We start from the raw sequence: 14,583 nt of genomic DNA, 5'->3' as shown, positions 1-14,583 counted from the left end.
TGCATTGCAAGGAGCTGTGATCTCTAACAAGACCTTCTAAAATTAGGGCAGTTCTATAGAAGGAATTAAGAAAAAAATTAAAAAGAAAATTAAAAATCAAAACCAAAGAGCAACACAAAATATTTTTTCAATCCAAAACATTTAATCAAATATTTCAGTGGTTGCTCTGTGCTGAAAGACATTTGTTGTCTACAGATACAACGGGAAAAAAAATATCTACAACTGTTGGCAGCAGTTTTGTTTTCAGCTTTTTGTCTTTCTCCATTCCTTCCTTCCTGAGCTGGGCCAGGAGGAGCTCTGCTCTGTGCATGGCATCCTGGACTCTTCATAGCATCATGGAATCATAGAATAGCTCAGGTAGAAAAGACCTTAAAGATCATGGAGTCCAACCACAGCCCAGCCATCCTACCCCAACTCTAACAGCCCTCCGCTACATCACGGCCCTGAGCACCACATCCAAACGCTTTTAAACACAGCCAGGGATGGTGACTCAACCACCTCCCTGGCAGCCCATTGCAGTGCTCAACAACCCTTTCTGTAGAGAAGTTTTCTCTGCCCATGTTACTGTAGGATGGCTGTAAGTGAGGACAGAAGGACCATGTATCAAATATCATCTACTTGCACACAAAATTCTGTGACTAATGCTTGCTTTGTCTCATCCTTCCTCTATGAGTAGGAGTGTGTGTCAGTGTGGTATTTAGCTCTGGAGATTCATTGCACTGCAGTTCTTACAATGTCTCTAAGGAGCCTTTCCTGCACGGAAGAGCTTTCCCCATCTATTACATCTGATCCCTGCCCTTGAGGAGTGGAATTGTCTGCTGTTCTGAGCAGGTGAGTTTTGTTGCATGTTGAGCTCAGGATAACTGAATAGTTTGATGAGAAAAGAAAAGAAAGACCTTCCACAAACGCAGTTCTCCATGGCAGCAAAGGCTCAGTGTGTTTTTAATTCTTTCCAGGAAACTCTCATGCAGGCAAATGATGCTTTCCCTTGTGATCTGCAGACAAAACAGTGTCAATTTGCCTGCTCACCCAGCTATTAAGGGCTCCTTTGTTCGAGGACACTTCTGCAGATGGAGTCAGGCATTTTCTGTTGCCTAAGGACAGAATGCTCGGCTGTTTACAAGGATCCAGTGGTAGAGAAGCCATGTGAAAATTGTTTGCCATTAGCATAAAATTCCCGACTTTAACATTGGAAAAATAAAATAAAAAAACAACGGAAGAAATGGAGGTAGCTTGTCAACAAACTGCATAATCATACCTTTTCTCCTTCCTTCCCAACCTGGCAGCTCAGTGCAGAACCAGTGCAGAGGTTGTGTAGAATCCACCGTAATGGTGAACAGATCCTGAATGTGTCATGTTAACATAGCATTGATCACTAAGCAAAAATGAAACCTCTTCAAGATGGATGAAGATTGTGCACTGTTTTTAACAACTTCTGTTGTTTTAAGAAAGTCTGTTGCTGTCCTCTCCAGCATGGGCAGATAGGAAGCTGGGGGAGTGCATGGTGTGAGGGCAGGGACTGCAGTCCTCAGGTCTTTATCAGACCAGGGATTCAATCTGAACTGCCTCCACCTGAAGTCATTTATCTTACAGTACAATCCAGTTCCCTTTTCCTTTCTGTTTATCATCCTGGACTATATCCCTGTCCATCATACATGTTGAGACGCTATCAGTTTCTTTTAAAAAAATTCACGTTTTCCATTTTAGCTCATCATAAAATGTTTATATTTCCTATTTGTCTTGCCAGTGGCAGAATGAAGTTGGAAAAGAATGGAGTTTGAGACCATTCACACTCCAGGCAGCCACCCAGATGTGAGCACAGAGAAGAGCTGCTCAGTCTTGGTGACAGTGCCAGATTCAGACCTTTGTCTTGAAAAGGTCATTTCCTGTGTTTAGTGCACAAACATGTCATTTCTCCTTTCATAGAATCACAGAATGGCTTGGGTTGGAAGGGACCTCAAGGATCATCAAGCTCTATCCCCCCTGCTGCATGGAGGGCTACCAACCTCCAGATCTAATCCTTTGTATTTCTCCTTTGTATTTCTCCCCTGACTCAAAGCAGCAAACTCCTTCTCCTCTGTCTGTCTTCAAAAGGTGATTGCAAATAGACAACAGTACACATTTCCATGGGTAAGGTGTGCCATACGTGACTTGGTCAGGTTTTATTGTTCACATCACTGGCACATCAGTACACTTCATTAAATCAGGTGAATTTCTCCTGGCAGAGGACCAACATGCTAGAAGTTCCATTTTTATGAAGATCAGAGACACCGTAACTGTTCATGACTTTTTCCTCTGGCAGGGATGTGGGTAACCTTGCCTAGGGACCACAGTTGTACTGAAGCCTGCAAGTGAGATGTGATAGGCTACAAAAATGGAGAAAAGCAATGACCAGCCTGGCTGAACCAAATCTCTGTTTTATCCCCAGCTCATGGCTATTACTGCCATCAGTCTTGTTTATCATGCCTGGCAGGTGAGTCTAGCTTGCTAAGAAACATTGCTATCTTCAGAGCAAGAATGCATCGTTCCTGCAGTGCTAATAGAACACAGAGTTACTCACTGTTATAAAAGAACATTGTGAAGACAGACTGATTGAAAATAAGGGTTGTATGGGATCCAGTTGATCTTGGTCAGTGTAGTTCTTCTGACCTTCTGTGTCATGCAGTTATGATCAAGTTCATGCAGTCTGGAGATAATTATGCTTTTGTTTATGAAATTCTTCTTTAAAGAGAAGTGCAGTAAGGTTTGTCTGACTTGTAAGATGCACAGTGGGTCACTGTAAGCTTCTAGGAACATGACAGTCATCTGATGGAAGGGAGCACCCAGCCCACAGCAGGGTGTTGGGACTGGATGGGCTTTAAGGTCCCTTCCAACCCAAGCCATTCTGTGACTATGATTCTATGATTCTACCATCTGCTGACACCCCTTTGTAACCACAGCTCTCATCCTGCTCCTTAGGCAAAGATCTATAACTATCTCTGCCTACCTGTTTGCAAAGCCCCGGGAAATAAAAATCTTCCTCTTTACAATATGCTAAAGGTTCAGTAACTCTCAAATCAGTGCAGTTCTTAACAAAAAATAGGACAATCCAGTAATAAAGGAAAGCAAATTTATAGTGTAAATTTAAAGTGTAATTAGAAGTGGTAAAGCTGCTCTTTGCTATTCAGGAGTGTACTGACTCTGTTTTCCTGTTGTTTACTCATAGTCATTAGTTGTCTGGAAGAATAAATCTGAAAAAAGAAGAGACAAAGCATTTTATTCAGCAGAAGGAGACCCCGTGTTGACTTGTAGAGACAAAAAGAGCACAAATTGTGTTTGAACACTATCTGGAGATCTGGACGGGGTAAGATGAAGTGACCTCTTGTCTTCATTATTATTTCACTGGTAGACACCCACAAAATGAGTCCCAGGTACACCCACCTCTGTTGATACTGTTGGTGTTATCAGGGTGTGGGGGGAGCTTGTTCCCCACTCTGTCGTACCCTACAGTCCCCGTGTCCCCAGGAGCTGTGCCACAGATGAGCAGTGATGTGGGTGAGGCTGCAAGGCTGCAGTGTGCTGTAGCTGTAGAGCCATGAGTGCACTCCACAGACAGCCCATGAGCCGACCACAGCAGTACTGCTAAGCACAGGGACTTGTGAAGTTGGGTGCAGCTTGTGGATCCTGACTACAACATCGGTTGTTTGAGTCTGGGAAACGAGCTGACAGGAGGAAAAGAGGAAACTATAATGCAGAATGCTAAATCCTGCTCCGTCCCACAACACATTATGCAAAGTCTGCCCTGATAATTTTGAGATCACATTTCCCTTTGCACTGCAGCTTAAAATCTCTTCTATTTTTTCCTGCATCACTCTTGGTGGTTATTTTTCTCTGTAGTCATTCAACACTAATAGTTGTACCCATGCACCTCTCCTCCAGCTTCATTGCTGCGTTGCTGAGTCTGTCATTTGCAGCTTTAAATTTTCTGCCCTGCGAAGGGTGTTACTTCATCTCAGCTAATTTATTTTTCAGGCCTTTATTTCATCAGGACTTTTGACTAATGAGTATGTTGTTTTCTCCCCCCTCCACCCCTCCTTCATTCTCTGCCTCCCTCCATAATCCCCATCTCTCTGAGCTGAAGGCCATCTCAGCCTGAACTCCAGCTGAAACTCCTTCCTTTCACCTACCACCAGCAGATGCATCTGCAACATTACGTTCTCTTTCAATCTTTTCTGAAGACTCTATTTGTTTCTAAAACTGGGAACGCTTTTCATTTTCAAACGGCTTCAGTTCTCATGTTTTTTTCTTTGAATCACCAGCTTGCTTTCTATAATTTACCATAACATTTTGATAGAGATGTGGCTGCGGAGCACTTCCTCTGACTCACCAGATGAAGCATCCGAATTTTAAGCTCTTTGAGGCAAAGAGGGTGACTGTGTCCTAGTTCTGCAGTGCTGTGTATAGTGAAATTCACAAGTTGCAGAATAACACTGCTGGAAAATGAGGAGGAGGATTTGAGTGGAAATAACGCAGTGGATGCTTAAGACCACCTGGGAAATCAGTGACCACTTAGCTTGACTTCAGTATGCTTGTATGAGAAGTGAGGAACTGTGAGAATAAGTATGTGGGGGAAATGAGTCTGCTGAGCAATAAGCAGAGTGCCTCTGAGACATTCATCTTGTTTGACAAAAGCAGGGGCCTCTTTTTGTATTATTACCAAGAAGGTGGGCAAAATGCACGTGGTGGGTGTTACCCATCTTCTCTGAGTAAAGCGTTTCATACTTTCCAATCTAAAACTCAGGATGCTATGGAAAGGTGATGGTGTGATTAGCATTGGCCAGCAGTTGACGTTGGCCATCAGAGCAAGGTGAGAGAGGAACTGAGGGCTGAGACACTGGGTGATGGCACAACACCTTTCAAAGGTGTTTTTTACAGGAGGGAGCAACGTCTGTATCACAGCCAGCAGAGAGCTCAGAGTAAATGTGGGATCGAGCTTTTTCCACAGTGCTGATTAACGTTGCAAATTGTACCGTGGTGGAAGTGTGATAAATGACAGCCAGTAAGAGAGAATAGCTGCTAAGTACCCGAGTGAGAGCAGAAAGAGAAACTCTTAAGCCATGTGAAGCTCTGAAATAGAAACAAGCAGTGTGATACACACAAGTGTTCTGGAGAGATGACAGCTAAGCTTCATTCCAAGAAATCTATAAAAAAATATTTAATTACAGAAATTATTTGGAATAGTATTATGTTAACAAAGTTAAGTGCTCTGCAATCTGAAGGAGATTGCTGCAGAGCAAGAAGTGACCTAGTTACAGTTTGTTTCTGAACGTCAGAGATCCTTCAGCTGATTAATATTTCTGTATTAACGTTCATATTGCAACATTAAATGCTCTTGTTTATCTGAGGCTGTTTGCAGAGCTCTTCGGTTTGCAAATACACTTAGGAAGAAAATCAGCATAAAAGATGTGAAGAAATGAGTTGTCAGTAATTCACCTTAAGTGTTTCACGCTTTGATTAAACAACTGAAAAGTTTTTACAAGGCTAATTTGGGGTTCCTTTAACGTGGGGCTGTGAATTTGATCACTATGATCGGAACGAGGCCCTCCTATCTCCCTGCAGTCTGTGGGATGAACAGCTGCCATTCACAGCCGGAGTCGCTCCGTTTGTCCTAAGCAGGTGTGTGAATGGGTTGCTCACAGAGCTGCCTCACTCACCCAGTTTTCTCCACTGACAGCAAAGTGAGTCCAGGATGCCAAACTTAGGTATGGGGAACTGTTATATCTCTGCAGAGTAAATCCGCCAGGACTGTGCTTCTCAGGCTTTTCAGAATGGCAATTTGTTTTTTCTTTACAGCAATTCATGCCTCGATTTCTCCCCATCACTGGGCATCCCTCTCCCTACACACAGCATGATCTCATAACTTCCTTGTCATCGCTGGGTTCAGCTGGGCAGGGGAGCAGTCCTACCGTGGGCTTTGCAGGCACGTAAGTCTTGCAGTGTGAGGAAGAATAGGGTGTGAAAAATGTTACTCCAGCTTTTGTGCACAAGGAACAAACCCCTGCCTGGGATGCCGTTTGCACAGGCTGTGCCTCCTTTGGTTCGCAGTAAAAGCAGTGTTGTCATGTGGCTCTGTGGCACAGGAGCTGCCCAGGATGACAGGAGAAAGGAAAAGGGAAGAAAGGGATTAAAAAGGGCTTGAAGGAATGATCATACTTTGCCTTCTGAATTAGTCCTGACCAATTGTTTGAGAAGTGCTGCCCTGCAGGCATCAGAGAGCAATCCTCATCCAAGGCAAATGAATCTACCTATGATCCTACAATTACTTCTTCATTTGTCCTTCCTGCTCAGCTGGTGTCCATCACAGTTACCTGCAGGTAAGGGTCGTTGGGATCTTTGATACAACGCAGCCTCTTTCTCTCCTCCTGACTCCACACTTTCCTGCTTCGAACAGTGAATGAAGTGATCTCTGATAGGAAAGAAGACTTTGACATTTGCCATCTCAGCTTCTACAATCCCACTTGGGATCACATCTACTGAATTGCCATCCTCTTTGTTACTGACACTTCGATGCTTGCTCAGTTTCATGAACTCACAGCGCAACTCATGGAAAAGCTGCATCAATTACATCATTTTAGATGTGAACATAGGTCAATCTTTGTGCTTTGAATGAAGTACATGGAAGAGCAACCAATACAATTTAGGATATATCACAAACCTGATTTCCAAGATTTGCTCTGGCTGAAAACATTTCTCTTCAGTTTTCTCAAGACACTTTGACTCTCAATTAAAGAGAATTTGGATCTCCATTCTGCTGATCTTCATTAGGATGATGAAAAGGACTGCTTGATGTCAATTCCGTGGATTGAAATGCTGCCTTCCTGTGCCTCTTCACTCATTAAACAGGTACTCCACAGGACTGTGTCTTCTTTGAGGTGTCAGAAACATGAGTTCACTATCTCCATAGCTATTTCTGTGATTAAAAAAATGTAACTGGTAACCTTGCACATTTTGCAGAAGCCAAATCTAGTGTTAAATGTTTCGAGTCAAGACCTGCTCCTTGTGTGCTTTATGACACGTATTTGGCTGTCAGCACACAGAACCATAGAATTGCTCAGGTAGAAAAGACCTTAAAGACCATGGAGTCCAACCACAGCCCAGCCATCCTACCCCAACTCTAACAGCCCTCCGCTACATCACGGCCCTGAGCACCACATCCAAACGCTTTTAAACACAGCCAGGGATGGTGACTCAACCAATCAGTGTGACTCAACCACATCAATGACGTCAGCTCTGAAAGTGGCCTTCCAAAGACTCAGATTTGTACACTTCCACCCAGGCTTCTTTACAGCAGGTGTGCACATGTGTGCTAGGTGTCCAGTCTCCCGTCACTGTCAGTAAAATGAGGAGACAAATCTGCTTTTACACTTCAATGTTACATTGCTTTCAGCTACAGCAGGATCAGGGAGCTGCTGTGACCTGTGGAACCACCAGAGGTTTACTTTGTCCAAGGGCTGCTAGATTGATTCCCTGGTTTGACAGACGGACTTGAGGAGGGAGCTCAGTATAACTGGTGAGGAGCAGATGCTACGTGTACATCAGCAGGGCAACGTGGGGAACCAGATCACCCTGAAGAACTGTGCAAATGTATTCACAGGAATGGTCAGTTGGAAATATCCTTTCATGCTGCTCTTTCTCTGGGTGTATAACAAAGAAACCAATGTAGAAATCGTTGCCATCTGCTTACAGAAAGGGAAAGACTTGGTCTTTGCTTAATGGATGGGAAATGCTTCATATTCTGGGTTGGAAGGTGTATAAAAACCTTCCAAGGAAAAGGATTAACTAGGCTAGATTTAAATAAAACTGAAAGGCAGAGAGAGAGAAATCATAACCAAGAGAAAAATATGTTGTCCTACAGCGTGCAATTAGGGCCAAAAATACAATGAATTAAAAAACAAGCTGACGTTACATAAACAGCAGTGATACTTCTCAAGTTGTTTTGGACATCTATAGAGTGATATCAAACCTCACACCGCAGGATTGGTGACATCTAACAGTCACTTGCTCAGAACCTTCATTTAAAAGGTAAAGTGTCTCTTCTCAGTCTGCTGTTGTCCTTTTCATACCGTGGCAACGTCTGCTGTCAGAGATGGCATTTGGGATAAGTGTGCCTTATCTCAGTTCAGAATAACAGTTTCTGTTTCCCCAGGTCAGGTCAGAACCAAGGTTGTTTTCACATCCTTCTTCAACGTTGTTTAGATACAGCAAATAATTCCTGCATGGTGAGAATGTTCTGACTGCAGATGAGGTGTGCAAGGGAAATGGTAGATGTTCTGTCAAACAGGCAGTGGATGAGAACTGAATAATATACAGTGGAAGGTGAAGGGAATCTGAGTTCTGCATCGATGAGGAAGAGATTGTTTGGTCAAGCAGATATTTTCATTTCTATTGTATGAGAAATGAATTGAGAACTTTCGCACATTCCCCTCACCCTCTTTTGTTCCTCCTCAATAAAAGAAATGCCGTTTTCTCTGCTTTATATGCAGCCACCAGTTTTAAGCCCAAAAAAGGCAGACTGGCTAATCTCCCTGAGGTGACTTTCTCAGTTGTGTGAGATGCTATTTCATCCATTCTCATTGTGTCTGCACCATATCCCTCCTCCACAGATCTTTAGCATTTTCTTTGCACTGATGTCGACTGCATGGTGCTAAATTAATCCCTCCCTGGTTGGTACACACAGTCATGAAAAATAAACTTTGGTGCTACTGCGTTGCACCAGATTGGTGTCAGCAGGACAGCACTGGCACAGGCACTGCTTTTCCTTCTGCTGAACCTGGTGTGGGTGGGAGCTGTGACAATGGCAGTAATGGTGGCATCAGTGACAATGTGCCAACCACAATGATATTCCTATGGCAGTTGTGACCAGAACTGTGTGTCAAACAGAAAAAGGGCAAACTTAGTAGACTGGAGCCAAAGGAGCATCTCCTGCCATTAACAATGGGTGTCCCAACTTCACGGGACCTCGTGAAGTTTTTCACCTATTTTGTTGCATAAGTATAATTTTTGTAAGGAGTTTAGTGTTTGTCTCTGGCACTATTGAGATGGACCGCACTGTATTTTGTGTCTTTCAGATTTGTAAGAAAGGTTTACTGTTCTGTTGTCTTAAAATTAACTATTTCCCCACAGTAATAGGGAAGAACATTTCAGGGTTGAGAAAGAGAAGAAATGAAGGCTTCAGCAAACTGAAGGACTCAATTGCTACCAAAAACTCTCTTCTTACTACATTTAAATCTATGAGATATTTTACAAGAGGTAAAAAATAAGGAGCAAACAGTCGTTCTCCCAGTACTGTAATCCTGTGGGGAAAATGCAGTGCTCCCACGACCTAACGTCACAAAGATGGGTAGACTCAATGAGGGGAAAAAAATACTTCTTCTCTTTCTGGTGTTGTTATGCAGCAGAAGAAAATAACGTAAGTTTTTGTTTTTCTTTGACAGGTTTAGTCAAAAGCCCAAGGGACCATTCTTCATCTGTGAATAAAAACAGGCAGGCATTTTTCTACACAACACAAGCTCCTCTATAGACAGCAATTAGAGACCCAGCCTCCCCGTGAGTATTTCCCCCAAATCTGTTTAGTGCAGTAGAATGCAAAGCAGTTTATAGCATCTCATAAAGGACAGATGGAATGAGAAGAGAACCTTCCTCTGCTTACATTTCTGGCTTGATGGTATCTCTACAGGAACTTTTGACCTCCATAACGAAAGAGGGAATAAATAGGAGATGGACTAGGTGACAGAGCACGGCATTTGATGCTACATGGAGATGGAGACCACTGGAACTGCAGTTCAGAGAGTTAGGCATTAATTACCCACTGCCCTCAGAAGGTGGGAAATGGTGGATTTTTAGAGAAATGTCTCAGAGAACCAACTCAGGAACAGCAAACACGACATTAAGGAGCACTGAAGGTGGTGTGTGCCTACTTGTTTGATTTTGCCCTAGGAGGAACTGGCAGTGCTCACACCATCCCCTGCAGATGGCAGCCATCTAGCCTCCCTCCATTGCTACCCATGCCTGGTGGGCAGTAACCCATGGGCTGAGCACTCTGGATGGTTCCAGGGTAAAGGCAGACAGGTAAGAGTGGGCTGAAGGTGGAAAAAAAAGCACCTTTTTGGTTTTGATTTTAATTGATGATGAGCATTCACACCACAAGTTGTATCTATCTAAAATACTTGAAAAATTGAGTCCTTTCTCAACAGGGAAATGCTCAGAAAAAAATAGATCTTGAGTAATGTAATAAAACCATGTGGATGGGCTTAGCACTTGAGCAGATGTGCCCTGGAGGAGTGGGAGTCAGGAGTTTGGTCCCTGTGCTCAGCAGACACATTCTTAGTCAGGTCATCCTTTGTGTCCTTGGGATTTGGTGTAGTTTTGCTATATAAGTTCCTCATCTGTAAAGCATTAACAAGCTTCTTATCTACATGTACTGTAACTTCTTTGAGGCAAGCACTGCCTCTTGTATGAATATACAACGCTTTGCATAATGGACCTTAATCTGAACTCCTTTAAGATGCCTCTGTTGAATAATAATGATTAATAAAATTGAGTAAATAGTATTTAGTAAAGATAAACAGAGTGCACTGATTTACCATTTTCTTCACAGGAAATGAAGTGTAGAAGTAATTGGAACTGAATGGCAGTACCTATTTAAAAGTTGTGAAAGAAACTTTTTATAGTCCACAATAATACATTTCAAATTCTCTTATTGTAAGCTCTTACTGGGGTTTGTATTTCAGCTAAATAAAATAAATCATTCTCAATGTAAATTATTCTCTTTTTTGTCCCTAAATGCATACCAGTATTCTGAATGCCCACCCTGTGAATGAATTCTTATCGCAAAGACATACACAGCTTTACTCATCAATATGTGCAACACAACCCTTTGATCTATCTTCTCACAACCTGTCCTCGTTGTGAGAAAGATGGACATTGCATTAATGAAACACCACGCAGCCAATTTGGAGGCAATAAGACACGGTGGGTGACCCAGACAGATGTGCTTATACAACATACAGTCACCGAGGGCTCATCTCTGCTCTAAGCAGTCACCTGGGCACGTCGGTTCTCCATGGCACTCCCATGTTAAGATTCCATTTTTGGGGGGCAACTCATCTATCCTAGGCTGCTGTCCTTCCCAATGGACTAGAACAACAAGCTGTAGTAATTCAAGAAGATGAGAAGCAATTTTTCAAAGCTGGTGCTAGGAATTTTCTGTCTTCATGTGACACAGACATGGGATTAAACACTATACTAAATATTTTGGGTATGTTTGTCATCTATTGATTCAGCTTGCTGGCTTACTTGCTGTTTATTTACAAATGGTAAAGCAGTAATCCCATTATCTTTCTTTGATAAGATTGCTTTAAAACTATCACGTGCCTATGTAAGATGTGGTCATACAGCTTTCTGTGACATGGTTGTATCCTTTGTACTGTGGGTTTGTGAGGAAACCCTCTGGGATTCCTAGGTTCTCCCTCCCAACATGATTTTTAATTGCAGCACTGCTTTGTTTCTTTTACAGAAAGTTGACAGCTGAAGTATTCACTCCTCCTTTGTCATCTTCTGCAATACAAGAAAAGCACCTGTGTACAAAAGTGGGAAATGCTTCCATTTCCACTCTGCCTCATCTATGAAGTTTTGCCTTTATATTCCCTTACACGGCTAGGAATAGAGAAAAGTACAGGAGAAAATTCAACAATTTACTTGCAGACTTGTGACACTGCAGTTGGACACAGCCTATAAAAATGGCAGAAGGTGTGCTGAACCATTCAGACACCTGCTGTACTGACTGCTAGAAATAGCCCTGAAGAGCCAAAGGCTGTTATGGTTTCTGAGTAGGAGAAGTGCTCCTGGCTTGGCCTCCTGCCACCCAGCCACGTCTGTTCTCTTCCAAATGCTGCAAACCAGCGGAATGTCAGTCTGGTATGGGGGGCTGGAGTCCATTGGGTGGGATGGCAAAGTCTTAGTTAGATGATTCCTTCACCTTCCCCTTGTTCGTTAGATTATGAAATTAGTAGATGTGGGGACTGTTTCTAATTAGGGTTGTACACAATTTAGGAAAATGGAGTCTTGTCTGCAAGACTGAACTCAGCTCATGAAAATTAGGGATTTCAATGATTGGGTTTCAGCTGCTGAACTTAGTATTGCATCTCATGTACAGACCTTGAACAGTGAAGGTGAATGAAAAGCTCTTTGTGACGAGGAGAAACCACAAGGAGCTTCTTCACAGGTGATGGAGAAGGTCACTGGAGCAGCAAAGGAAAGCATTCCTTGTTTAGGTGAGTGGGGGGAGCCAGAGGCAGTGCCCAGAGCACAGCCAGAGCTCCATCCTGACTGAAAATTGACAACATCTATTCAACTCTCATTGCTTTTGTCTCAGACATTTAGCGAGACCAGGAAATGACAAGATCTATAAATGACAAGGGCTATACAATAGATTTAAAGGTTAATCTTGTCTACTTTTGCATCTTATAATTGGTATTCCATGGAACTTCAAAGCCTGTGAATGAGGGGCTGATGTTCAGATGACATGAATCAACTGAAGTGCCATTTCCATCAGCTGCCTTACACATTTTGCTTAGCAATGAGGTACACCTATTCATGAAGATTCGAAATAGATGTAACTAGAGTTTACAATTTGTTATTTTTGGATGATTTTCGTTCAAAATTTATGTAAATACTTAAGCATCCTTAATGCTGCAGCTGTAAATATGATGAAAATCACTGTACACTTAACAGAGAAGCCATACCTGAGAACAGTCTTATCTTTCACAGCAGACATTTCAGATGGTGACTGGAAAACTAAGGACAATAAGAATGTTCATGACAAAGGGAGACCTTATTTTTTTTTTTGTATGTGAGGTTTAATACAGATGTCAGCAATCGTGGAGACAGCACAGGACTGGTGACAAAAGCTGTCACAGACAGCTACAAAAAAGTCTGGAAGATGACTCCCTGGTGAGCAGGGCCATGCAGAGGAGGGCAGGACATGGAAGCAGAGCGGCTGCTCTTTGTTTGTTCTCCTGTGCATTGGAGCTGGACATCCAGGCATGAGTGGAACTGGAACATCTAACTCTGCTTAAAAAGGCATCCGACCTCTAAAGAAGAGGTAAATCAACCACAAACTGTACCTCATCTTGGTCCTCCCAGTCTCCAAAAGCTCCCCAAGATCCCATAGACTCTACCCCATCACTTTTGCCTGCTGTGCTGAGATTTGGTCCTGCAGGAGCTGCTCTACAAAACGTCAGGCAGATGAGTATGCTGGTGAGCAGGGCCGTGCAGGGAGAGCAGGATAGAGAAGCAAGGCAGGAGGCTGCTCTTTGCTGTTTCTCTTGTGCCATGCAGCTAGACATCTGGACACAGACTGAACCAGAACACCTAGCAGATCTGTCCTGAGCAGCAGTAAACAGCGGTCCACTCTCTAAAGGACAGATAAGTCACCCACAACCTGCACACCACCTTGGCTCTTCTGGACTCTGAAACCTCCCCAAGGTCCCCTTGACCATACCACACCCTTTTTGCCTGGTTTACTGCGACCTGGCCCTACAGAAGTGCTGGCAGCATCCCTACTCTTTGCAGAGGTCAACAAGGAGTTGGCGACACAGAGCCACAGATGGCTACAGTGCTGGGTTTGAAGTTGGGCATCCTGGTCTGCAGAGCTGTGCAGGGGAGAGCAGGAGAGGGAAGCTGAGCAGATGACTGCTCTTGCTGCTTATTCTGGACCTTGAAGGTGGACAAAGATGGAATCAAGAACTGTGGAGACGTGACACTGAGGGTTGTGGTCAGTGGGCATGACAGGGATGGGCTGGACTTGGACTGATGATTTTAATGGTCTTCTCCAACCTTAGTGATTCTATGATTCTCCTGTGCTTTGCAGCTGGTTGTCCAGACACTTCTGATGCTGTTGATGAAAGAATTATTTTGGATGGAAAAAATGATCTGCTGGAATATATCTTGTATGTCTCCAAAATTAATGTGCATTTTCAGTGTTTTCTTAGAACTGCTGAAGTTAGAGCCACACAGTTCTTCAACGATTTTAATGAATGTATTGATAACTGTGCTGATGGAGTGCTTGCAGACAGCAACACACAGAGCCTGAACTCAGATTGGGTGGAAGGAATGGGAAATGAAGCTGGTTAAGGCTGAGTTCCAAATCAATCTGCGATCCTGAAGGAAGGAGGATGTTCCCTTCACTCTGCTCTTCTGGCACCTGCTGAAGCTTACAGGTTATTTATTTTAGAAAGGTTTGTGACTATGACCACAGTTTCCAGCCTACCACAGTCTGTGCATGATAGCACCTGCATATGCACATTGAGTTTCACCCCCGACTCCATTAATTACACCTGTGCTGTGAATTTCACATTCTGGGCTTCACTGTGCAGGTGGGAATCGTAATGTTTTTTTCCTCCCATTTGTTTTGTGACATTTGGTTCAGTTGCTGGATTCCACTTTAGCTTTTGGCTCGTGGCCTGTGACTGTTGGTAGGCCAGCCCTTCACTGAGCAGCGGGAATGGCCTCGGCTCTCCACAAACTATAACTGTTGGTGTGTTA

General features: G+C 43.3%; 1 long non-coding RNA gene across 1 annotated transcript; it reads left to right on the top strand.

Moving 5' to 3' along the window:
* Window positions 1–682: 682 nt before the first annotated feature.
* LOC146545141 (uncharacterized) lies at window positions 683–10,932 on the top strand. Its single transcript, XR_014881782.1, has 3 exons — window positions 683–831; window positions 3,206–3,343; window positions 9,474–10,932. It is a non-coding gene; the product is annotated as an uncharacterized LOC146545141 (long non-coding RNA).
* Window positions 10,933–14,583: the final 3,651 nt, after the last annotated feature.

The sequence above is a fragment of the Meleagris gallopavo genome, chromosome 2, assembly GCF_905368555.1.
Source record: "Meleagris gallopavo chromosome 2, MGAL_WU_HG_1.1, whole genome shotgun sequence".
Lineage (NCBI taxonomy): Eukaryota > Metazoa > Chordata > Aves > Galliformes > Phasianidae > Meleagris > Meleagris gallopavo.
The sequence above is the reverse complement of the archived record's forward strand: the minus strand, read 5'-3'. Positions and strand labels throughout refer to the sequence as shown.